Here is a 19,129-nt window from a genome sequence, read left to right on the forward strand (position 1 = left end):
CCTCAGACTCACCGGGGAGAGCAGGATGAAGGGGACGGGGACTCAGGCATCAGTACCTCACTGGTCACCAACTGATTCCAACCTCAGCCAGAGCTGAGAGCTGCATTTCAGAAACTACTCACTCTGACTTATCATCCTTCGGGAAGTTATTTAGCTGGCTTCTGCATTAATCACCTACAGTAAAAGAAATACGTCTCTCGGGTCCGTCCAGGGCCACCCAGGGGTCACTCAGCCCCAGCCCCGCTCCCGCCTGCCCTCCCACCAGCAATCAGTCCTCAGACTTAAAGTCACTCATCAGAAAAGCCTCCAATGACCCCCTTCCACACTCTCATGGCACCCTTCAAAGACCCTTTGTGTAATTAATTATTTTAGTCCATTATTTGTGCAATTATTAATTTAGCGTCTGCCTTCCTTACTAAAACCACCTCTCTGACAGCCAGCACACATCCTGCAAATCCGGCCACTTGCACATACGAAGTATCAAAACACATTTTTAGGATTTCTGAATGAATACAATGCCATGATTCTCTGACGAAGATTCATTCGCACCATGGTCGGAAGTGTAAATGGTCAGCAGACTCTCTGTACAGGGCCAAATCGTAAATATTTTACACTTTACGAGCCATGCAAGGTGTCTGCTGCATATTCTTCTTTGGCTTTGTTTTGCTTCGTTTTAACAACTCAAAAAATGTAAAAAGTGTTCTTAGCTTGGTGCTGGGCAGAGCCAGGCCCAGGTCTGTGCATCAGTCACAATGTCGAAATTTCAAACGTGTAAATGCTCAGTTCTGTGCAGGGTAGGAGCCGTGCAATTTTCGTGCCTCCTCCCAGTTTAAAACAAAACTAAACTCCCAAATCTACCTGTGACATGTAGAACGTCAGAGCAGGGCGAAGGAGCTGTTCTCTCCACTCCTGCAGGCCACTAGAGAACACTTGTTGGTCTCCCAGGACTTTTCTAAGGAGAAATGAAAGATTTTTTTTCCCTACAGAACTTAAGTTTGCCTGCAAACCTGACTGGACCTGAACACCTAGGAAAGCACATCCCTCAATCCTCAGGTGGTTAATTATCACGACAGCGCACCCATGTTACACACCTTACAGCAGGCCGGAAAACAGCCAGAGAGCTAGTGAGTTCTTTTCTGAAACTCAACATTGTATATGACAGAAAACAAGGGAGACAGGACTTGGCACGCACGCGTGTGTGTGTTCGGGAGCAAATAAATGTGTGTTTGTATATCAAGCCAAAAACTATCAGAAGTGGCTAGGGAACAGAGTGGAAGAGGGGGAGCGCAACCCCAGAGCTTCCGTTCCCTGAGACGCACACCCCCCCACACCCGGGCTCCTCAGCCACAGCTCCCCCCGGGCCGGGCCACCTGTGCCGGGGGCGGTCCAGCGTGCCGCACCCCGACCCAGACGCCCGGGATGCCCGCAGCCCCGCCACAACTCCTCTGGTTCTAACAGCCCGATGTGTCTCCAGACAATGCCAAACGTCCCCTGTGTGGCAAAATGGCCCTGGGCTGAGAACCTTGCCCTAGCCTCTCTGAGGGGAAGTCCACCTCTTCGCATTAACAACAGCCCGGCTGTCCCGGGGCCTTCCTCTTAACAGACCTCTCAGTGGAGACATTTTATGTCAAACCCCACCTGTCTCAGCGACCAGAAGTCAGTGGTGATCTCTGATCCCCACCCGCACTTTCAAATGGTTTGACTCCTTCAAACCGATCAGCTCCCTTGAAACTCTTGCCACTGGCAAGACCCCCTGCCATCCACAGACTTCTTGTCCTTCCCTTCCCTTCACTAACCCTTCACCTCCTGACTCACTGCCTTCGTTTCCACCTCGACTCCTCTCATCCTCGTCACGGACACTCAGGGAGATAACTCACCTGTGACCTTGAATCCTGCGTCCTGAGCTTCCCCCACCCCCCGCAGCAAACCGTTCCAGTGCCCCTACCAGCACCTGCCCCGCCTGCGCGAGGCCAACGTCCAAGTTCACTCCCACCCTCCAGGGCTCCCCATCACCCTCAGAGTAAAGCCCTGACTGAGGAGCATCCTGGCTGCCCGGCTCCTCCTGCTCCGCCCACTCCAGGCTCCCCTGCCGGCCTCCTCCTCCTCCAGCACCCTGACTCCCCCACCTCGGAGCTTCTGCACCAGAACACTCTTCCCCCAAATACCTGAATGACCCACTCACCCACTGTCACTTCATTCACGCTTCTGCTCAGTCGTCACTGCCGGAGAGGACGTCCTGACCACCCTGTCGCCCTTTTCCCCTTACTCGCCTTCGCCCTGCAGAGAGCTCAGCCCTTGAGTTTAGGTCCATCTGGGGCCGACTCCTTCCCATGGAGGGAGACCCCGTTTTAGCAGATGCGCTGTTTGTTTCCCCACTTTCCCCAGCGCCTCAAGGAAGGTCTGGCACAGAGCAGGTAATCAATTAATCTTCAGTCATAAATGAATCCACATATGTGCCAATGCCTGGAATGTGCATCTAATCCCTGACCACCATCCTTTCAGCTCTGAAGACAGAATCCCCTCTAAAGTTCCGCCCCTCCACATGGAACTGGGATCAGTCCCTCTCACACCATGCATCCTTCCCTCCTGGCCAGCGTAAACCCCGGGTTCCCCCACAGCAGCCTAACCCTTCAGACACATCAGCCCCTTGTCCTCTCTCCCCATCAGGTTCGCCTGGGAAAACCACAGTGCATTCCAGCCTAGCCGTCCACCTTCTCTTTGCTTGTATGAGCAACTCAACATCGTAAAGAAAGACACACGAGCTGCCTATTTCCACTTTAACATCTTGACTGTAAACCTAGTTAAGCCCAGCACTGCTCTGCATTCTCTGAGCTTCCAGTCTCCTGCAAAACTGTGTAACTTTCTCCCCCTTAACCCACTCTTTCCAGTGATGAGATGATGATCTCAAATAATTTACTGAGAAAATAGAAGAATCCAGGGCAAACTGTACATATGCAAAACACTGACCCCGCCCCACCTTCTACCTCATGGTGGGCACTCCTGTTCTAAACAAAAGCAAGTTCTTCCCTTTGTGTTCTGGATCATATTCCGTGTTGCACACTTGGAACTTCACTTCTTTAGCCACTCCCTCTCTCTCTGAATCATGAACCTCTCCTTCTTTGCTAGACATTTCCAGAATCACAAGTACATGCTTAATTTTATGAAAAATCTCCCTGAGCCCACATCCCTCCCTACCCCTAGCTACTGTCCCATTTCCTGGTTTCCTTTTACATCAAAACTACCAGCTAGATCATCAAAAAGTCTACAAATAAATGTTGATGAAGATGTGGAGAACAGGGAACCCTCATACACTGTAGGTGGGAATGTAAACTGGTGCAGCCACAATGAAAAACAGTATGGAGATTCCTTAAAAAACTAAAATAAAACTACTTACTATATGATCAAGAAATTCCACTCCTGCATTTATAACCAGAAAAAAACAAAAACTCTAATTCTAAAAGATACATACCTCCCAGTGTTCATAGCCACATTATTTATAATAGCCAAGGTATATAAGCAACTTAAGTGTCCATCAACAGATGAATGGATAAAGATGATGTGATACACACACACACAGACACACACACACGATGGAATATTAGTCAGCCATAAAAAAGAATGAAATATTGCATTTGCAGCAATGTGGATAAACCTAGAGAATAATTAATGCATAAATAAATAAGTCAGACATTGAGAAAAGAGAGATACAAATACTATCTAACACTCAGATGTGGAATCTAAAAAATAATACAAATGAGTGTATACAAAACAGAAACAGACTCACAGACATAGAAAACAAATGTGTGCTTACCACATAGTGGGGGGAGGGACAAATTAGGGGCGTGGGGGTAACAGATACAAACTACTATAAATAAAAAAGATAAACAACAAGGATTTACTGTAGAGCAAAGGGAATTACACCCAGTATCTTGTCATAACCTATAATGGAGTACAACCTGCAAAAATACCAAATCGCTGTGCTGTACACCTGAAACTAACACAACATTGTAAATCAACTATACCTCAGTTAGAGAAGACAACTGGCTGGAATTACCTATACCTGCTACCTCGAGCCCCTCACTCTGGACCCAGCCCACTCTCATCTGACAAGTCTAATTTGACTTCCATCCCCACAAAGTAACAGAAACTGGTAGCCAGCATGATACCAAAAACACTTGTGTGTTTATCTTACTCAATTTCTTAATCTCTCCAAGAACACTTTCCCAGCATCTTCCTGATGCTGCCCTCTGTTTTCTCTACCTCCCTGGCCACTGTCTCTCAAGGCCCCTGTACTGGCTTCTCTATTAAATGTTAACATGTGAGTGCATCTGGGCTCATCCTATGGCATTCTCCCCACTTTTCCCATATCCTCTCCTGTGGTCTCTCTCAGTCTATACTCCTCTCTATAAAACTGGGCAAGCTTTTGTGACTGCATCAACTACTAGACTGCGGCAGAAGCAACATGGTGCTTAGAAAGCATGAGACAGCTCTGTGAAGATCCTCAAGGCTGTAGCGTAGTAACAGGAGGCCTGGGGAAGAAGATGAGAGTTCAGAGAACCACCAAACTGGCAGTGAGATTTCTTCCCCAAGTATCCCTCAACCTGGACTCAAGGACCCAAAACCCAGAAGTGGGTATCAGCACTGACTGGGAAAGAAAGCTTTAGGGGACAATCTGACAATGTGTGTCAATAATCTTAAAAATTTCACCCCTTGACCCAAAAATTCAACTTTGGAAAATCTATCCTAGGTAAATATTCAGGGGTATATTCAAAAAGTGATGCATCACAGGATTATTGTGAAGATTAAATGAGAAAATGCATGTAAAGTGCTTAGCACAGTTCCTGGTACTGTAATAAATGGACTGTTACTAGGGGAAAAAACATGAAAGAAACTAAAATGTCCAACAATAAAGACAGATTTTTTTAAAAGATAGCTGTATATATATGATGGAAGGATAAATTTAGGAGTTTGAGATTTGCAAATGTTAACTACTATAAATAAAAATAGATTAAAAAACAAATTTCTTCTGTACAGCACAGGGAACTATTTTCAATATCTTGTAATAACCCTTAACGAAAAACAATATGGAAACGAATACATGTATGTATATGTATGACTGGAACATTATGCTGTACACCAGAGATTGACATGTTGTAACTGACTATACTTCAATTTAAAAAAAGAGTATATATATAGATGATGGCCTACTATACAGCCATCAAGTCATGCTATTATAGAAAGAACTTAATTAATGTAAACACATTGCTATATGGAAAGGAATAAGAAAAGTAACACTCAACAGATATCACTGGGGAAGCCAGCGCACCAGTCGTCACTGATAACTGATGGGAAATAAATAAAGCATTTAACCTGCCTTTCCTGGTATGAACTGTATTTTGGGGTAACAAAACGTACCTAGTGATTAAAGAAGTTTCCAGTACAGAAAAATTCCAGCCAAAAAATGCAAAAAAAATGACAAAATTAGAAAACTGCAATCTATAATGATCCACTTAATGAATAGATGGGAAACACATGAGAAAAAGATCAATTGAAAAATTTGCAAAGAAGAGATCAAACTGTCATCTCCAAACCTACAAGTCCTTCACAGAGTCAACACAATTGAGACAGGCAAGCACGGTGAGCCTCTTGATGGGGGTGGGTTATAAAGTGCACAGCGCTGCCCATCAAGCAGACGTGCTGTCCCTCCAGGAAAAGAGGAGTGGGGATTGAGCACGGGTCAAATCATGTCAGATTGGACCTAACCTCTTGTCTCGGGTATCAGAGAGTTCTGTGAATGCGCTGATTAACAGATAACACTAAATAAATTCTATACGCGTTCAGTATAATAATGACATTATGGCATAATAAAAAGTACATTTTTGAGGTGCATTCGTAAGTATTTGAGATTAAAATAACTCAAATTAGTTCATAAAAGAAGGGTGGCGGGTTGGGGGAGAGAGGGAGACGAAGCTATTATGGCGTCAATAATACTGATAATGATTGAAGCTGGGTACGTGGGACGTCATCGTACCTCTACTTTTATGTATGATCAAATTTTCACAATAAATATCTTCAATCATGCTACTAAAAAGATTTAATGACACGGAAAATATGTCAGAAATATTATGTGAAATAATCAAGATTACAAAGCTCAGCAAGGCATGCTCCTGATTCTGCAAAAATAGCAGACGTGACTTCGCTTATTGGTCACACCACTGTGATGAGAACATGGAAAGTTTTCCTTGTTTCTAGGAACTGCACACTAGCTGGACTGCACCGATCTCCCTTTCTGACCAGTCAATGTAGTTTGACCAGAGCAGGGGGAGTGGACAGAGACATGACCTTCTGTTCTGCTTCCTACAGTTGATGACCGGGGATTTAACTGGGACCCACTGGCCCTATCAGACATCAGATGTCCTGCATCTCAACTGGGGAGAATAGGCTGACCTAAAGTTTCTGAACCAAAGCTTATTTCTTAACTGAACAAACTAGTTGGCTGTGACGAGGAAACAGAGGCCCCTGGGTTCCCTCTGGCACCCCCTTCCCTACCCCACCACACACCCAACCCTGACACCCAGTTCAGGGGGCCCCCCAACTCCTGGGCCTTCTACTCTGCTCCTTGGTCAAAGCACCTGTTTCTAGACTGGATGTGTCAATCACACTAACTAATGAAAATAATTGGCCCTAGAATATGCATAAGCATAACTTTTCTAAGTGCTCTGCTATTTAAACCATTTTACTTCATATTTTCATTCATTATGTAATTAACATTTACAGAGCTCTTACTACATACAAAGCAGCATTAACAGGTTGGTATAAACTCCACAGGCACCCAGGAAGCACCTTCTGGTGAATCTACGACTGCAAGTACGTGAGCAGGAGAGGGGTGCAGCTTCTCAGGCTCTCCCTTCCCTGCCCCTCCCTCCCTTCCTCCCAATAACAGAAGACCCAGTGGGAGGGGCAGTCTTTCTATTCTTCAAACCCAGCCTCCAACTGTCACTTTATAAATTAGGAAACACAGGCCCAGGAATGCTAGGTCACACTGTCTTTACCTAGGAAAGCTTGTCTCACTAATCACATACATCACATACTTAATGGATGGCTAAAGAAATCTAGGGGAGTTCTTTCTCTTTTTTTATAGAATGGTGTCCTTTCTGCCCAACCCTTTCCACTGTAAACATCTGTCACTAGACTCCATGAAGCCATCCAGGCAAGGCAGTGCAGCATGGGCAACCAGGAGCTTAGGCTGCGGAGCCCCTGCTTGGGGCCTCCTGATGCTGCCACCGCCCCAGCTGTGGCCTCAGACAACTGACTCGACCCCTCTTAAGCCTCAGTTTCCTCACCTATACCTGGAATAGTCATTCTCCTTACCTCCTACGACAGTTTGAAAAATTAAGTGAAATAATTTTTGTAATGGGCTTAACACAGTGCCCAGTAAATGTTACCTATTACCTTTCTTTTTCCTCAAAGGCTCTGTACTTGGATAAATAAAAATTTGTCTCAACTTAATGGAAGTCATAAGTAAATAATGGAATCATAAGAATGTACCCACAATCTAAAAGAAAAAATGTAAGCAAGGTTATCACAGATTAAAATATCTTCAACCATCAAGTGGTTATTTTTTTACATTTAGTGTATGTTAATTATATCGACAAGGTAAATATTTATGACTCTCCTTGCTAGAATCCCTAACTTCTGTTTAAAAAAACGCTTTCATTGTCTGTTTTACTATTTTATTAGATTCATGCTAAAAATAATATTCACCCAGTGACAGTCAGGGAACTTAGTAATCATTAATGTTCTCCAATTATTTTATTTCTGCACTAATTCCCTCTCCCTCCTCCCACACACACTTACAAACTATTAACTTTGGCACGTGGAATTGCTTTGCAGGCTTAAGCTACAGTTGTCCCACAGCATCTGTGGCGGATTTGTTCCAAGATCCCCTCAGATACCAAAATCTGCAGATGTTCAAGTCCCTTATGTCAAGTGGTTTAGTATTTGCATATTACCTATACACATCCTCTCTTAAACTTTAAATCATCTCTGGATTACTTAATAATACCTAATACAATGTAAATACTCTGGAAATAGTTGCTGGATCCAGCAAATTTAAGTTTTGCTTTTTGGAATTTTCTGGAAAATTTTTTTAAATTTTCAGCCTGCAGTTAGTTGAATTGGTGGATACAGAAAACCTACGGATACAAAGGGCCGACTATATCTATAAATACTCCTCTAGCCCTGCTAAGCAAACATCACAGGGCTAGATAAACATGGTAACAACAGCCAGGGGAAAATCCAGAAGGACCATTTACCATCACAACACATGCAGTGATCTTGCACAATGAAGTAAAATCATCAGTCCCTGCACTGGAGTGCTGTTGGGTGGAGAAGCAGGGACACCAGAAAAAGCAAAAAACCTTCTATATGAGCAGAACTATACAATGTAAAAGGCATATCCACACCTATGGTCAGCTTTGTGAAGCAGAGCAAGAATTTATCATCATGATTTAACATGGAATCCAATGTTCACAGCAGCACTATTTACAATAGCCAAGACATGGAAACCACCTAAATGTCCATCAACAGATGACTGGATAAAGAAGTTGTGGTATATATATACATATATATACACAACGGAATACTATTCAACCATAAAAAAGAATAAAATAATGCCATCTGCAGCAACATGGATGGACCTGGAGATCGTCAAAGTGAAATAAGCCAGAAAGAGAAAGAAAAATACCATATGATATCACTTCTATGTGGAATCTTAAAAAAAAAAAAAAAAAGACACAAATGAACTTATTTACAAAACAGAAACAGACTCACAGACATAGAAAACAAACCTATGGTTACCAGAGGGGAAAGGGGGTGGGAAGGGATAAATTGGGAGTTCAAGATTTGCACATACTAACTACTATATGTAAAACAGATAAACAAGTTTCTTCTGGATAGCACAGGGAACTGTATTCAGTATCTTAAGGTAACCTACAATGAAAAAGAATATGAAAATGAACGTATGTATATGTATGACTGAAACATTACACTGTACACCAGAAACTGACACAACATTGTAAACTGACTATACTTCAATAAAAAAGATGAATATTTCTAAATCCCCAAAAAACCAAGCCAAAAAGAAAAGAACTTATCATGATTTCAAAAAAACCAACTGAGGAATGAAAAGATTCTAGAATCTGCCTGATGTCATAGACTTGGCAGCACCAAAACTGGACACGTACTCTGCTCTCCTAATTTTTATTCCAGGCATCTTCCACTTCTGTGTGGGCCGGCAGCTCTGGGAAAACTTCTGACCAACATTCTGTACTAAGATACAAAAGAGACCACGAGGTCTGTGCCTGCAGGGGCTAACAACTAGTCACAATGACCAAAGCTCAAGAAGGAACACTTGAAGCGCATTCTATTCAGAACATACTATCTTAATTAAACATCTCTAGTGGAACTGGGGGGCAGGACATAGCAAAGACAAGATATAACCAAGTTCTTAGGAGTCATCATGTGCCGAAGAATGTCCTGGGTCCACCAAAGGATATCATCATGAGGAAAACATGTTCCCTGTCCTTAACTAATGACAATATAACAGGATAATGTAGGCAGGACACTTTTGTAGAAGAGATGCAGAGTATGGGCTCCTGGCTAGTGATAACGCAGAGCAGGGAGAGCCCCTGGCTCCTTCTCCATCTACTGGAGACAATAAAGTGTCCAAACAGGAAAAGAAGCTTTCCATACTGAAACTTTCCCTTGGAGACAACAAGAGACTTTTTTCCCACTAGCCTTGATGATGCGTGCAACTTTCCTGGTTTTATTGGACCCAAATACTAACAACTTTTTGTCATTACTAGGGTTAATGACTCAGTGACAATTCACCACTTAATTTTCAATATTTTAGAGCCAGAAACCTTAGAGATTATTTGGCTTAATCGTCTAATTTTCCCTGCAAAGACATGAAGACCCAAATACTTGGGTAACATATCCCAGCTCATATACAGGGGAAGGTTACATGTGAGTTTTGGGTTATTTTATGTACCATGATATCATTAATTTGTAATAATCCGTTTTCAGTTTATATTTTAACAGCCTAGAAACATATAATGGATATTTTCGCCTTTTGTATATTTTTTAATGGTTGAAGGATGGATATAATTGCTACATTTTGAAAGGCATCAATAGAAGTTTTTATTTCTACATGTCACATCTCTTATGCAAAATGAGAATTAAACAAGTCTCATTGTGTTAAATTTTTTTCCGATTTCATAGCTCAGACATGTCTATTTAGTAAATTTCTCCTGAAATCCTATATTATCTATCAATTGAAAAAATAAGAAAAAATGAGGTTGACCAGCAAATTCAGAGTTAGACATTAATGACAATTACTTAAGTTTATGATGTAGTGAATAGAGAGAAATCACATATTACGTATCATCACATACTGATGGCCTATGCTGGATAAATAAGTAAAAAGAGACAAGGCCACTTACAATCACATGGAAATTAACATGTCTAGTGTCAGATCCAAAATGCTGCAAGTTTTACAGAGGAAGAATGGCTCTTATGAGAATAAACATCTAGCACTTTCTCAAGAAAAGAAGGCAAGTGAGTGGTCAAATGGCTAGACGGTCACAGGAGGAGCAAGGACCCACGTGGGCCCCACCTGCAGAGATGACACCCACAGCTCAGGAAGGGACTCAGCACAAGGGGGCAGGCTCCCTGCTTCCCAGGACTCAGAACCCACTGAGCCCATGGCTAGTGCTGATCCAGACACTCTTACAGGAAGGCTCCCACCCCCAGGCTCAAAACTCCAGATAAAGAAGGAAGACTTAGATATTTTAAACTTACAAAATATAGATTGGGTACAGATTTGCTGGTTTTCTATCTAGTCCTTAAAAGTAAGTGCCCATAATGTATCTTCATAATCTTTTTGAAGAAGGTGACTGTTTTGTGTGATGAACTGGGACTCACATGTGATGTATTTTTTTACCTGACACTGACAATATGGAGAAAAAGTAGCAAAAAACGTATTCAAATCAATTACAATAAAACATCACACATTCAAAAAGTGACCTGTCAGAGACAGAGCATTCAAAGTCAGAGAGAGCTCTGACTATAGTCACTACACAACCTACTAAAATTTGTATAAATTTAAAGTTCAATTTTGGCATCCATGAAAGCTTTTTTGGGGGGAAAAGAAAAAAGACACTATGCAACTTCAACTGTATATAAAATAGATAAACAACAAGTTTCTTCTGTATATCACAGGGAACTGTATTCAGTATCTTGCAGTAACCTATAATGAAAAAGGATATGAAAACAAATATATGTATATATATGCATGACTGGGACACTGTGCTGTACACCAGAAATTGACACATTGTAAACTGACTATAACCCAATAAAAATGAAGAATCTATGAAACTTCAATTGATCAAGGACTGGAATATGACAAGAACAATCTGAGGAATTTAATCTAATGAGTCTAATAAACTCGCCCAAGGAATATCATAGAACATTATGTGACAATGACAAACAACCCCTCTCAGGACCTATGTTAGATTATGGATTTCTCCAGTAATTTCTTCAAAGATCATGAACTAAATCAAAGTTCAAAGGAAAAATTATAGAAATGCCAAAAGGAAAATGCCCTTGAAAACTTAATTTCAATCTATTAAGTTAAACCCATAAAAGTGAGTCTAATAAATGTTAGCTTTAAAATAACTCTGGTTGGAGGGTTTTTTAAAAAAACATATTTAAAGCAGTCTCATAAAAGGAATGAGACACACAGACCATAGTTGCCACTCTTAACTTTTCAAGTCAAGCATCAGAATGACTCTTGCAGTTGGAAGGAAAGTCAGTGGTCAAGTTCAGCCTCTCCAGGGTTGTGGTCACCTCAGTAGATCTCCAGCCAGTCTCTGAACATCTCCAGTGAATAGTGCAGTCGCTCCTCCCAGGACCAGCCATTCCAAGGCTGGACAATCTAGGAGGATGCCTCCCTTAGGCTGCACTGAATCACAAATATTAGCAAATCTAGCACCTCCATCCTGAACACAGTCAATCTTCTCCTTGAGCATAAATCTCAGCTCAACATTTGTCCTGGTAGTTAACGGAGAGCTATAGAATACTTCTGGGAAGAATGTTAAAAATCCACCTGGAAAGGAGGAGATAAGGTTTTTGTTTTTGTTTTAAATTTGGAGGTATATTTTAACAGGAAATTAGCGAAACTGGCTCGCTGGATACAGGAAGGAAATGTGAGGAACTTGCCAACTTGTACACATCCCAGGTTTTTGGCTAAGAGACTGGGTAAAGGGTTGTGCAGACACTATTACCACCCACCAGGGATGGCAATGAACAGGGGAGCAGAGTGGGTTTGGATGGAAGAGAAGCTCAGTTTGGATCACCTCCCATATCCATATAAAGAATTTTTAAAGGCAACGGAAATTTGAGTCTGGAATTCACAGGGAGGTCTGAGCCAGAAACTTGAATCTGGAGTCATCAAAACGCAGGAAAGGGTTCCTGAGGACACGTACGAAGCTCAGGGGAAGTGGCACTTAGTTAACAAGCGTCAGGTGGAAGAAGAGGACTAGAAGAAGGTACACAAAAGCCAGCCCAAAATATAGAAGGCAAGCCAGGGAGAAGTAAGTAATGGAAACCAAGAAATAGGTGTTTTTCTGTTTGGATTAAATACACAGTTGTTTAAATGATGCTTTTGAAGTATTTTAAATAATCAGAGATTTTTATTAATGTTGAGTGTAAAACACAACCTTCTAAATTAAAATATTAATAATGTTTCTGGATTTTGGGATTATAGCTCCCTGAAAAGGGCACAGATTCACAAAAACTGATCATACGTAAGGACAAAACGAAAGCCACAGTAAATTCAAAAGAGTCTACAAAATGTATACTAAATTCTATGATTGTTTCAATTATTTTGCAGTAAAAAAAATAAAAGTTCTGCTTTTAAAATCCCATATGACTATTGTGATATTGTGATTTATAATAAGAAATATATATTTGGTCTTTGACCAATTTCTGGAACAGATCTCCTAAACCCTTGGAATTTCCTAAGTGATTGGAGTGAAAAAGTTGTCTTGATATTCATAACAAGCTACACTTGGGTTTTGTGTTAATGAGGTGACTTCTGGAAAGCATCTAAGGATGAGGGTTGGTGGTCAGAGGAACCAAGTCATGTCCCTGACCTCCAGGGAGAGGAGAGGAGCTGGAGACTGAGCCGATCATCGATGGCCAATGATTTAATCAGTCAAGCCTGTGTAATGAAGCCTCCATAAAAACCCAGAAGGACTGGGTTCAGAGGGCTTCTGGGTTGGTGAACACGTGGAGATTCAGGGAGAGTGGCACACAGGAGCTCCACATCCTTTCCCCATACCTTGCCCTGTGCATTTCTTCCATTTAACTATCCCTGGGTTATATCTTGTATAATAAACTGGTAATCTGGTGAGTGAAATGTTTCTTTGAATCCTATAAGCTTCTCTACAGAGTTAACGACACCCAAGGAGGAGACTGTTGGAACCTATAAGCTGCTCAGTCAGAACTTTTGATTGGTGTCTGAAGAGTGGGCGGTCTTGTAGGACCGAGCCCTTCATCTGTAGGACCCAACACCATCTCCAGGTAAACACTGTCAGAATTTAGTTGAACTGTAAACACCCAGCTGGTGCCACAGAGAATTGCTCACTGGTGTGGGGGGAAAAACCCACACATTTGAGTTAGTGTTAAGACTCTTTTAACTATAAAGTATAGATATTATTAACTGACCTTTAGGTTTAAGAACATTTACAAGGGAGATCAAATTATTCTTACAACTGAAAGACACTGAAAATATTTCTTTACCCCAACAATAACCAGAAACAATAAAAATAAAATACCATTCCCATTAGCGATGAAACATATGAAGTACCCAGAAACTAGCTCAGCAAGGAAAACACAAACCCTCTATAAAGAAGTCTAAAACTCTAAAACTCTATTAAAAAGGCATAAAAGATGATCTGAATAAATGGAGGTCTTTCACAACCTTGGATAATATTATGATGATAATAGTCCTCAATATCATCTACAAATTTAATAAACTGAACACCATTAGGACTTTTTAATAAACTCAACCACTTATTTTAAATTTATATAGAAGACTACAAGATCCATCAAGAGTTAAGCCCCAATAATGCTGAAACTTTGAAAAAAGAGGGCACTTCTCTTCCAGGTAATAAGACATATTGCAAAGCACATTTATGAGAGCTCTTTGGTATTGACTGAAGACAGAAAAACACACATGAAAGGAAAAGAAAATACCCTCAGAAACTGACTTATCCATATATGGAAATGATAAAAGTTTAATAAAAGATTAAAAATCAGTGTGTGAAAACTGTTTAGTGGCTGATGTTGAAAACACTGGCTTGCCCTGTATAGAGAAGAGCAACTGAACCCCTACGTCACACCACACTTTCCAGAGGACCCTGGACAGAGCAAACATTTAAATGTAAATGGTGAACATGATAAAGCTAATAGAAGACCATGGAGAAGAGAATGCCTGTGACCTGGGTGTAAGAAAGAATTTCTTAAATGAGAAGAAAATTGCAGAAACCATAGATGAAAACTAGATCTGATTATATCAAAATTAAATATTTCTATTGAACAAAGGACACAACAAATTTAAAAGAGGGATAAAATACTAGGGGGAGGTATTTATAATATCTAAAATTGATTCGATATGTTAACATTTCAACAATTACATAAAATCAAATTCACTCCAGACAGTTTAAATAGCAAGAGACCTACTGTAGGTTATCACTTTTTTTTTTACAGAATCTTGGACAGGCTGAAGAAAAAGTGGACACTACTCACAGAGCCACACCTTAGAACCAGGCCACCGAAGAAGTGGCTGCCTCTTTCTGACCTCAGGCCCTGGGCTCTGCGACCACATTTCCACGTCTGGTGTCAGCAGGCCTCACAGCTGGGCGCCACCTCTGCTGCCAGTCCCAGAACTGCGCTGTGCCCGCTGCCAGCCACACCAGCGCAGGGAGGGGCCCGCCCACCTGGGCCTCTGTGAACAACGCCTGGACATCAGGCCTCTGCTGACACCGCCCCGGAAGACGCCGACAGCTGCTCAGCTGCGCTCGCGACAGCAAACTTCAGAGGTCAATCCCGGGCCTTGCTGAGATCTTCCAAGTGTGGCTCAAACTCAACAAACCTAAACCACATCTGAAACACAACTCACAAAGGACTGTGAGAAACGTCAATTTTCCACTAGCCTCTTATGTCAGGAAAGAAGACCAGAAGGAGATTTAGCAACATTCCATTACATCCTTAACCCTGGTAGTAGAATCGTATCAGGAATATACAAAGAACCCAGTGAATAAACAAGAAAAATCAGGAAACCCTCTAGAAAAAGGTAAAATGATATGAACAGGCAACTCACAGATGGGTAAACCCAAATGGCTAAAAACACACTAAGTTTTCCTCAAGGGGATTAGCCATCAGATACATACAAAGTCAACAGTAAAACAATGACATACCACTTTCTCTCCTGGATTGGTAAAAATTCAAAAATTAGATGAATGCTGATTTGCTGTGCTCATGGAATACAGACTGCGGGAAACATTTTAAAAACAGAACGGGCAGTAACACACAAATTAAGTAAATCTTCATTTTCTGACCTAGCAATCTCTCTCCTGAATATACACTTCAGAGAAATTCTCACACAGGACCCATATGGGAATACTCATCAGAGCGCTGTCTACGGTGGCATCTAGACGGCCACCCCGCGCAGGATGGTTAACCGTGACGCACAGCCACAGCCACCACAACGCACGTCTCTAGGGGGCGTTACTCACATACAGTAGGCAGTGCACAGTGTCCCCTGTGCTCTACACCCCAGCAGAACTCTCTTTGGAAAGTGATAAAGCAGTAAGAAGCAATCAACTTGATAAATATTTATCGGGAAAAATCTGTATATTTTTTCCCCAAAGGCTCCTGAATTAAAAAAAAAAAAAAGCAAAAGAATGAAGTTTACAACTCTGAGTGTTTGTATGACATAAAATTAAATATACACAGAAATACTATATGCTTTACAAAAGTACATATAATGTTAAGGATATCAGTTAAACACATAAAAGCAGTTTTCTCTGTCCTTGAGGCGGGTCAGAATAGGAAACGAAAATACAAGGACAAAGTGAAGAGATCTGCACTGACTAATGATGCCCTCGGGGATATGAGTAAATGCCACTTTTTCTTTCCTGAAGACCAGGGACAGAGTGACAATAATACCTAAAACTACTAGGGCGAACATGAGCTATCTGAAGAAGGGCTCCAGACACTCAGGACAGGTGGGGGACCGAGACTGAGCAAGGAGGGGACCAGACTGCAGAGTGTTACCTAATAATATACAAAAGTACATATATATGCGTAATATATATTTATACATAATATGTTTATATGTGTGCATAAATTAAAACTTTAGACTCAGGGCAATATGGAACCACTGAAATGTTTCCATCTGGGACTGGCCAGTTCATTTTGGTATTTAGTTTACTATCTTATCTTGTACAGAATTACTGGAAAAGACCCAGATGGAAGGCAGAGAGAATATTTAGGATCTCAGTGTTGGATGATCTGTTGTAGGAAATGTAGAGGCAATGAGAATAGAAACTAGAAGAGTTATCAAAGAGAAACTAAGAAGAGAGGAAATGGAAAGACTAACTGATGTCAAGTTTGAGGATAGAAGAATCAAGGCTGGAGAGCCACGCCTTGACTGGGAAGCCCAGGAGGCGAGTATTTAGAGGGTGGAGAAGAGTAAGAATGTTATAGACACAGTGGCTCTCCTAGCCCTGTCACAGCTAAGTGGGATGTGCCTGCGCCGGGAGACAGAGGAGCTAGAGGTGCAGACCCAGCAGGCCTTTGAACTACTCAGTAACGAAGCCAGGAGGGCAAACACAAAAGGGAGCCGGTGACTCAACCTCAGAGGTTTAGCCTAAAGCTAAACTAAGGCCACATACCCAGCTCTTATTATTATCCCCAAGCAGATGGTAGTGAAAATGATCTGCGAATTTAGAGTCAAATGAGGCTCCTTAGAGAAATAATCCAAGTCAGAGATAAAAGGCTTCCAGGATCACTTTTTCACATATATTACATTTTCAGCCCAGAGGCAAATTTCTCTCCACCCAAATCACTGCAGTTTTTATTCAGACTTATTTGCCCACCAACAATATATCGGATCCAACAGCGTCAACACATTTTTTAATTTTTCTAAGACATATCAAACCCTACATCCTGAAATAAAGTGCCAGGATACTATCCAAACGTTTTACGCCCTCAAAGCCATTTAACCAAAATAGCAGTGCCAGGACAGTAAAAAACAACCACAGAGCATCTTGGGTGGCTGCGAAATGTAGCACTTCCCATAGAGAATTCACATGCCTTACCTCTCCACACAGGCAAGCACTGGTCTACAGGTTTGAAGGGTACTGGGGTAGGGGGCAATTATCCACAAGTATATACTCGCAAAAGAATATCTCTATTGTTATCCCATTGTTTTTATTACTCTTTTCAAAGGTAAGACTTGTATGTTAATAATGAAGAGACTCATTATAAAACTTTCCACAGAGTATTCAAATGCATTTATATGGAATCCTGAAATAGTTCTTCTCTAGTCCATTTGCTTCTTAATGAACTTAAACAAGCTGTACTTGTTTAAGGCCAATAAAATTTAAAAAAGAGTAAAGTACCTAGAAGCTCTCAAAACCTTTTATCTTTCTAGCCTTTCAAGAAATTTTTCATGTCAATGCAAACTTCTAAATGAAATACCATGGACTCAAAAGTTATTTGAGTAAGTATATATAATAGTAGGGAAACTGAAAATAAAACCCAATATATTGAAGTATATTGACTGAAACTACTTCAGAAAATTGCAGAGGAAGTAACACTTCCAAACTCATTCTATGAGGCCACCATCCCTCTGATACCAAAACCAAGTAAAGCTATGACAAAAAAAACTACAGACCGATATCACTGACAAACATAGATGCAAAAATCCTCAAGAAAGAAACTTCATGTATTTTTAATAAGATGACTTTCCAGAAAGTGGCATTGCTATCTCTGGCTTTTAAGAGGTGAAATATAAATATATTTCCTAATTTGTCCAAAAAAAAAAAACCTGATTCCAACAATACATTAAAAGGATCATACACCATGATCAAGTGGAATATATCTCAGGGACACAAGGATTATTCCGTATCCACAAATCAATGTTATACACCACGTTAACAAACTGAAGAATAAAAACCATATGATCTACTACTCAGCCATGAAAAAGAATAAAATAATGCCATTTGCAGCAACATGGATGAACCTGGAGATCATCATTCTAAGTGAAGTAAGTCAGAAAGAGAAAGAAAAATACCACATGCTATCACTCATATGTGGAATCTCAACAAAAAAGACACAAATGAACTTATTTACAAAACAGAAACAGACTCACAGACATAGAAAATAAATTTATGGTTACCAGGGATGAAAGGGGATGGGAAGGGATAACTTGAGAGTCTGAGATTTACAGATACTAACTACTACGTATAAAATAGATAAAAAACAAGTTTTTTGGGGGGAGTGGGGTAAAATAGGATAGACTGGGAGTTCAAAATTTGTAGATACTGACAGGCATATGTAGAATAGATAAACAAGATTATACTGTATAGCACAGGGAAATATATACAAGATCTTGTGGTAGCTCACAGAGAAAAGAAAATGTGACAATGAATATGTGTATGTTCATGTATAACTGAAAAATTGTGCTCTATGCTGGAATTTGACACAACATTGTAAAATGACTATAACTCAATAAAAAATATTTAAAAAAACAAAAATAAGGAAGATCCTAGATGTTGAGAAAAAAACAAACCAAGTTTCTTCCATATAGCACAGGGAACTATATTCAGTATCTTGTAGTAACCTATAATGAAAAAGAATATGAAAATGAAAAAAAAATGATCATCTCAATAGATGCAGAAAAAGCTTCTGAAAAATTCAACATCCATTTATGATAAAAATTCACGAGGAAGTGAGCATAGAGGTAATATACCCCAACATAATAAAGGTCATTTATGAC

At 40.8% G+C, this 19,129-nt stretch overlaps 1 protein-coding gene across 4 annotated transcripts in view; it reads right to left on the minus strand.

The window, feature by feature from the left end:
* The window catches only part of FMN2 (formin 2), a 285,811-nt gene that overhangs the window by 255,651 nt on the left and 11,031 nt on the right, over positions 1-19,129 (minus strand). The window lies entirely within an intron of this gene.

The sequence above is a fragment of the Camelus bactrianus genome, chromosome 11, assembly GCF_048773025.1.
Source record: "Camelus bactrianus isolate YW-2024 breed Bactrian camel chromosome 11, ASM4877302v1, whole genome shotgun sequence".
NCBI lineage: Eukaryota > Metazoa > Chordata > Mammalia > Artiodactyla > Camelidae > Camelus > Camelus bactrianus.